The 6,000-nt window shown below is 36.9% G+C and overlaps 1 protein-coding gene and 1 long non-coding RNA gene across 2 annotated transcripts in view; one reads left to right on the top strand and one right to left on the bottom strand.

The window, feature by feature from the left end:
- Positions 1–298: 298 nt before the first annotated feature.
- On the bottom strand, positions 299–3,369 carry LOC130910761 (uncharacterized). The gene is made up of 3 exons (XR_009061902.1): positions 2,652–3,369; positions 584–612; positions 299–428 (listed from the first exon to the last, which is right to left on the bottom strand). It is a non-coding gene; the product is annotated as an uncharacterized LOC130910761 (long non-coding RNA).
- Positions 2,733–6,000, top strand: part of fam83hb (family with sequence similarity 83 member Hb) — a 19,603-nt gene continuing 16,335 nt past the window's right edge. Inside the window, exon 1 of the mRNA XM_057828311.1 lies at positions 2,733–3,013. The gene's annotated coding sequence lies outside the window, so the exon portion shown is untranslated. The remainder of the gene's footprint in view (positions 3,014–6,000) is intronic.

Genomic DNA, 6,000 nt, shown 5'->3' with positions numbered 1-6,000 from the left:
ACGCGATCATTAATGCTCATGACAGTGTCATGTCATAATTATGATGTCTTATGACAGTGTTAGTACTGCGTGCTCGATGTAAAAACACCTAACTTTTAAAGCAACTCGGGTGTGCTGTCAGTAGCACTTTTCAAGGTGTGTGTTGAAATGTATCAGTACAAGGGCAGGATTTGCCCTTCCAGCCCGTACTTGCACACATACTGGTTGAGCCGGTGACTCAGCCGAGGCGCGATGGCAGGAGGGAGGGTGTGGCCAGATGCCTCCAGCGCATTCCTCCGAGCAGCCGCGCCCGCCGCCTCTTCGTTTATCTATGTACCTGTTCAGCGTCTCAGGTCTTTTTCTCCCTTCTTCGTCACTCCGGTACGTCGGCGCAGTTCGCCAACACCTCGAGTGTGAGATTTTCACAGGTTCATACCCTGGCCAGTGAACTGTAGGATACCAGAGGAGACACTTAAGTAGGCGGCGCGCCCTTGGGAAACAGTGGCCCCGTGGGTGCGCGTACTTATCAGAGTGTACATGGAACAAGGTGTGTTCAAAATGAGAGTCATGTAATAAAGAGAGATAAAGTTTGGAAAGTGCTTACCTAATTCTGCGCTCACGTGTTGGTCAGTCCTAGTAGGAGGAAGACAACATGTCAAAATTACATTGGCAATACAGTGCCGGCCAAAAGTATTGGCACCTCGGTAATTCTGTCAGATAATGCTCAATTTCTCCCAAAAAATGATTGCAATTACAAATGCTTTGGTAGTAATATCTTCATTTTTTTTTTTACTAGCAATGAAAGCAATGAAAAAACACAAAAGAGACTGGGAAAAAAAATTAAATCATCATCATTTTACACAAAGCTCCAAAAATGGGCCGGACAAAAGTATTGGCACCCTTTGAAAAATTGTGATGCTTCTCTAATTTGTGCAATTAACAGCACTTGTTACTTACATGTGGCACATAACAGGTGGTGGCAATAACGAAATTTCACTTGAAGCCAGTTAAAATGGATTAAAGTTGACTCAACTTCTGTCCTGTGTCCTTGTGTGTACCACATTGAGCATGGAGAAAAGAAAGAAGACCAAAGAACTGTCTGAGGACTCGAGAAGCAAAATTGTGAGGAAGCATGGGCAATCGCAAGGCTACAAGTCCATCTCCAAAGACCTGAAGGTTCCTGTGTCTACCGTGCGCAGTGTCATCAATAAGTGTAAAGCCCATGGCACTGTGGCTAACTTCCCTAGATGTGGACGGAAAAGAAAAATTGAGATTTCAACAAAATGTGGATGGTGATGTGCTGATAGCCATGATGTACGGATGGTGGATAAAGAACCTCGACTAACATCCAAACAAGTTCAAGCTGTCCTGCAGTTCGAGGGTACAACAGTGTCAACCCGTACTATCTGTCGCCGTCTGACTGAAAAGGGACTCTATGGTAGGATACCTAGGAAGACCCCACTTCGGACCCAGAGATATAAAAAAGCCAGGCTGGAGTTTGCCAAAACCTACCTGAGAAAACGTTTTGGAAGAATGTTCTCTGACCAGATGAGACAAAAGTAAAGCTTTTTGGGAAAAGGCATCAACATAAACTTTACAGGGAAAAAAATGAAGCCTTCAAAGAAAAGAACACGGTCCCGACACTTAAACATAGCGGAGGTTCCCTGATGATTTGGGGTTGCTTTGCTGCCTCTGGCGCTGGACTGCTTGACCGTGTGCATGGCATTATAAAGTCTGAATGCTACCAACAAATTTTGCAGCATAATGTAGCAATTGCAGCAAAAATGTTATGAAAATATTCTGGGGAAAAATGTTTTGGCATTAGAACTACAATTTAAAAAAAAAAAAAAAGTATAACAGTCTCGGGAAAAACCTTTTTTATTTTTAATGAGAAAATGAACAAAGAGTCAAACATTTTTAAACTAAAAATAACTAAAAACAACTGTATGCTAACACTGATTAAACAAAAGTTCATTAAAACCAACTAAACACTGATTTCATCAGTAAAGTGAGTCATTCACTCATGATGCATTTATCCCTTACTTATTAACAAAGCAAAGTAACCACGTATTTATGGATTGAGTACTATGAAAGAGTCATTAAAAAAAGACATTGGTAACCAGCAAACACAGTAATACACAATCAAAGGTCACATATCGTGACTACTTAGTAGTTCAGTAACATTCTGGTAGGAACGTACTAAAAATGTTATTAAAAACAATTCAATTTTAAAGGAATTCTCTTGAGACAAAAAAGTAATTATGGCAAATAATCTATGCAATTTTACTCCACTGCACTAAAATGTGATAGTTGACAGTGAATGAGTTAATCATATATTAATATGTCGAATTTTGCCATTAATCAAGAAGTTTGATAGGTTAATCTATCAGCTAAATTTGCGATTATTTTTTATTTTATTTTAACACCAACCTAAATATGTACATTGTTTTTGTATTCAATTGTAACTCATTGGCTGCCATTGACGGCGATAGACGTCAAATCCTGAAACAGCACTGACATGACACAGAACAACTGATATACTAATCATAACACAAATGAATAAACAACAGTCATTTCCAAAGTAAATTTAGGATTTTCAGCAAGTTTCATAACAATCAACAGCAAGTAGCCATTTTTGAATGAGGAAAAAAAAGAAAAACTGCACTACTCACCAGCGCCACCGGGGGCGGAGCTTCCAGCGGGAGCCTCCGAGTGTCCCTCCCGGGTTAACGACATCTCGGGGCGGAGTCTCTCCGGCCCGGTGAGCGGAGAAGTCTGCAAGGAGAGGAGTCTCACCCGGTTATTCTTTCCTCATTCGCTGTAGTGGCGGCGGCCCCGAGGGTGCCCTCAGACGGACACGCGCGCAACACTCGAGCCGATCCGGGCCCGGAGCCTGGCTTCAGGGGAGGATTTGCGTTTTGTTTTTGTTTTTCCTTCTCATTTCCAATTTGACATGCGGAAATAAAGAAGAAACGTCGTCCAAGTTTGGAGGTAAATGGAAGGCGAGACGAAGTTGGACAAAAGATCCAAGTCGGTACAGTGACTTTTCAATTTACTTCCTGACTTCTCTTTCCACATTCCATTCTATTCTATATTACCCTGAAAGTGTGCATTGTTTTTTTTTTTATTGCACTTTCTACATTGCATTTCTTTTTTTGCATTTCATACATATGTATTGTGAGTGGAGTTAGTTGAAAAAAGAACATTAGAACAGCTTTAATCTGTCCCACAAACTGGAGGATTATGTTATAGACATTATCTACAACTTTCAAACCTGAGGCCCGGGGGCTGGATCTGGCCCGCTGGATCATTTTGTGTGGCCTGCAAAAGTAAATCATGTGGATTGACTTCCATGTTTTTCACTGAAATAAAAAAATCTGTAGTACTTAATGAAAGATTTTACTGCAGATATGTGAAAATATATACCATTTAAAAAATGTTATTTTTATTTCCATAATAAAAGAGAAGGTTTGGAGAGTTTTATCTGTCCATTTTTTGTTTTCTAACGAAGAGAAATACAAATTTTAAAAAATGAATAAAAAAAGAAATTTTTCCTGTTTTTTTAGTAAAAAAAACAAACAAAAAAAAACATGAATATTAAAAAAAGACACTATTTAGCAGTTTTTTTTTTAATTAAAAATGTTGTACATTAAATTTATATATATATATATATATATATATATATATATATATATATACACACACACACACAGCTTTAATTAAATTCAAGTGTAAATATATATAAAATAACTACAATAAATGATCCAAAGAATTATAAATTTTATATATAGAAGTTATACAGTATTTACTGTTTTTTCCCTTTTAAATTAAACAAATACAGGAAATATAAAAGACAATATTTTACTGTTATTTTATTTTTAAAAAATATATACATATATATATACTGTGTGTATATTAGAGAGAGAAATATATACCGTTCCATTCCCTTTTATTTTTATTTTAAACATTATACATTAAAAATATATACATAATTAAAAAAAAAAAAAAGTATGTAATAGAGTAGTATTATCTTCCTTTTTAAAATTAAAAAACAAAACAAAGAAAAAAGAATGTTTGTTATTTTATTTTTAAAAACTGTAAAATAGTAAGACAATATTTGCTGTAAAGTGGCTGAAAAAAATGATTTGCAGTCAAAAACGTCTCTAAACAATTACCCAACAATCAAAATTGTTGATGATTAGCTGATTAATCACAGCAACCGTAGTTGGCAGACATAATCTTCTCCCTGAAAGAGTGTAACTACAATGTCACCCATGACAAGTTTGACACCCCTGCTCTAAAATGTAAATCGAAATAGACAGGATAGTTTCAAAAGGTGTGCCCCATTAGGTTGAGCGGTCCCCGCCTGCGGACTTTGAACCGCTCCTGTCTTTATTGCACGTATTGTATTTGTTCTGCAGCTATATAAAAAAAAGTCAATTCAAATCGGGTTGCCCGCGTTTTCGCCGTGAGTCACTCACTTGGAAAACAGTGGGCCAGTGTGTGTAATTACAAGGGGGGAACGTCGGTAATGTGCTCCAAATTTTTTGCGGTGCGTCTTTTTATAGATGCGGTCTTTGTTCGGGTAGCCGCACAGGCCGAAGGGGTTTCATTCCCTTGTGGGAGATCGTGGAAAAGGTCTGTTCATAATATGCGAATATGGTGGCTTTCCACTAAATTTTGGAGTAATGACAGGAAACCACTGGGAAAGCGTCGCAGCTTTGACGTGAATCATTTCCAGGAATGCCATCAAAGAAATCAAGGATCTATAAGGGTAAAGGTTGTAGCATTAATGGAAAATTTTAGTTGTACGATAATGACTTTTGAACTGATATCCCGATGTTGTCCGACTTAACATCTTATTGCTAATTGCATTGTGACACCCCACTGAATGCTTTAATAATGGTAAATGTAACAACTTCAAGGTTTTCCAAATAAAATAAACATTCCATGAAAAATAAGAGCACAACTTCAACAGTTATAACTTAAGTTATAGAAAAACTGCCAAAATAATGTCCCATGTAAATAAAAAAACTGAAATGAGCCAAAATGTCCATTCATAGCCTTCACCACACCTTCCCATAGGGGCCCTACCCAGGCAGAGCATTGTGGTGGCTTTCACTGTGATAAACTCAAACACACGCTGCATTCTAACGCCGGATTTAGGTGGAAACAGGGTGAAAGTTTGAGTGCATACAAGCAGGCAGGAGTGTCTCAAGAGTGAGTTGGTCGAGGATTCAAGGAAATAATTATATAAAATAGCACTACGCATGCACTTTGAAATGCGAAAAAAATGAAATGAATGGAAAAAATTAGCGTAACTTCAGCTTGAAATATTTGCGTAAAATGAATGATAGCTGCCCGTTTTTTTGCTTTTAACCAAGAATCTTGACTTATACGTGCATATGTATAGAAATTCTGGGATTTACGCAATTCTTTACAAGAATTTTCAACTTAAAAAGCTCTTTGTTTTGTGACTGCCGCGTCGATGGATTTTGTATCTATACACAATAGCGTAACTTTAGCTTGAAATATTTACGGAAAATGAATGATAACTGCCCATTTTTTTTGCTTTTAACCAACAATCTAAAGTTTTATGTTCATATTTATAGAAATTCCAGGATTTGCTCATTTATTTACAAGGATTTTCAACTTAAAAAGCTGTTTGTTTTGTGATGGCCACCATGTTGTGTTTTGTATCCATTCACAATAGCGTAACCTGACATTCAAATAATCAGATAATTTTTGGCCAACTGCAAAAAATTAGTAATTTAGACATTTCTGTATCGATACAAAAACCTAACCCAACCTAAATAAGCTGTGATTGTGTTGGAAAAATGCAAATTTTGCTTTTGTTGAGTAAAATGAAGATGATTCTGCGTGCTTTCCACAAGTATTAGGTTTCTGATGTGTAAATTGAGTGATTATTCGCTGTTGAAAACTTGCACTGAATAAAAAAAAAAAAAGTGCTATTGATCCTGAAAATATAGGTGATTATCTCTGCATTTGGTGATTTTTTTT

The sequence above is a fragment of the Corythoichthys intestinalis genome, chromosome 22 (genome assembly GCF_030265065.1).
Source record: "Corythoichthys intestinalis isolate RoL2023-P3 chromosome 22, ASM3026506v1, whole genome shotgun sequence".
NCBI classification, from domain to species: Eukaryota; Metazoa; Chordata; class Actinopteri; order Syngnathiformes; family Syngnathidae; genus Corythoichthys; species Corythoichthys intestinalis.
The sequence above is the reverse complement of the archived record's forward strand: the minus strand, read 5'-3'. Positions and strand labels throughout refer to the sequence as shown.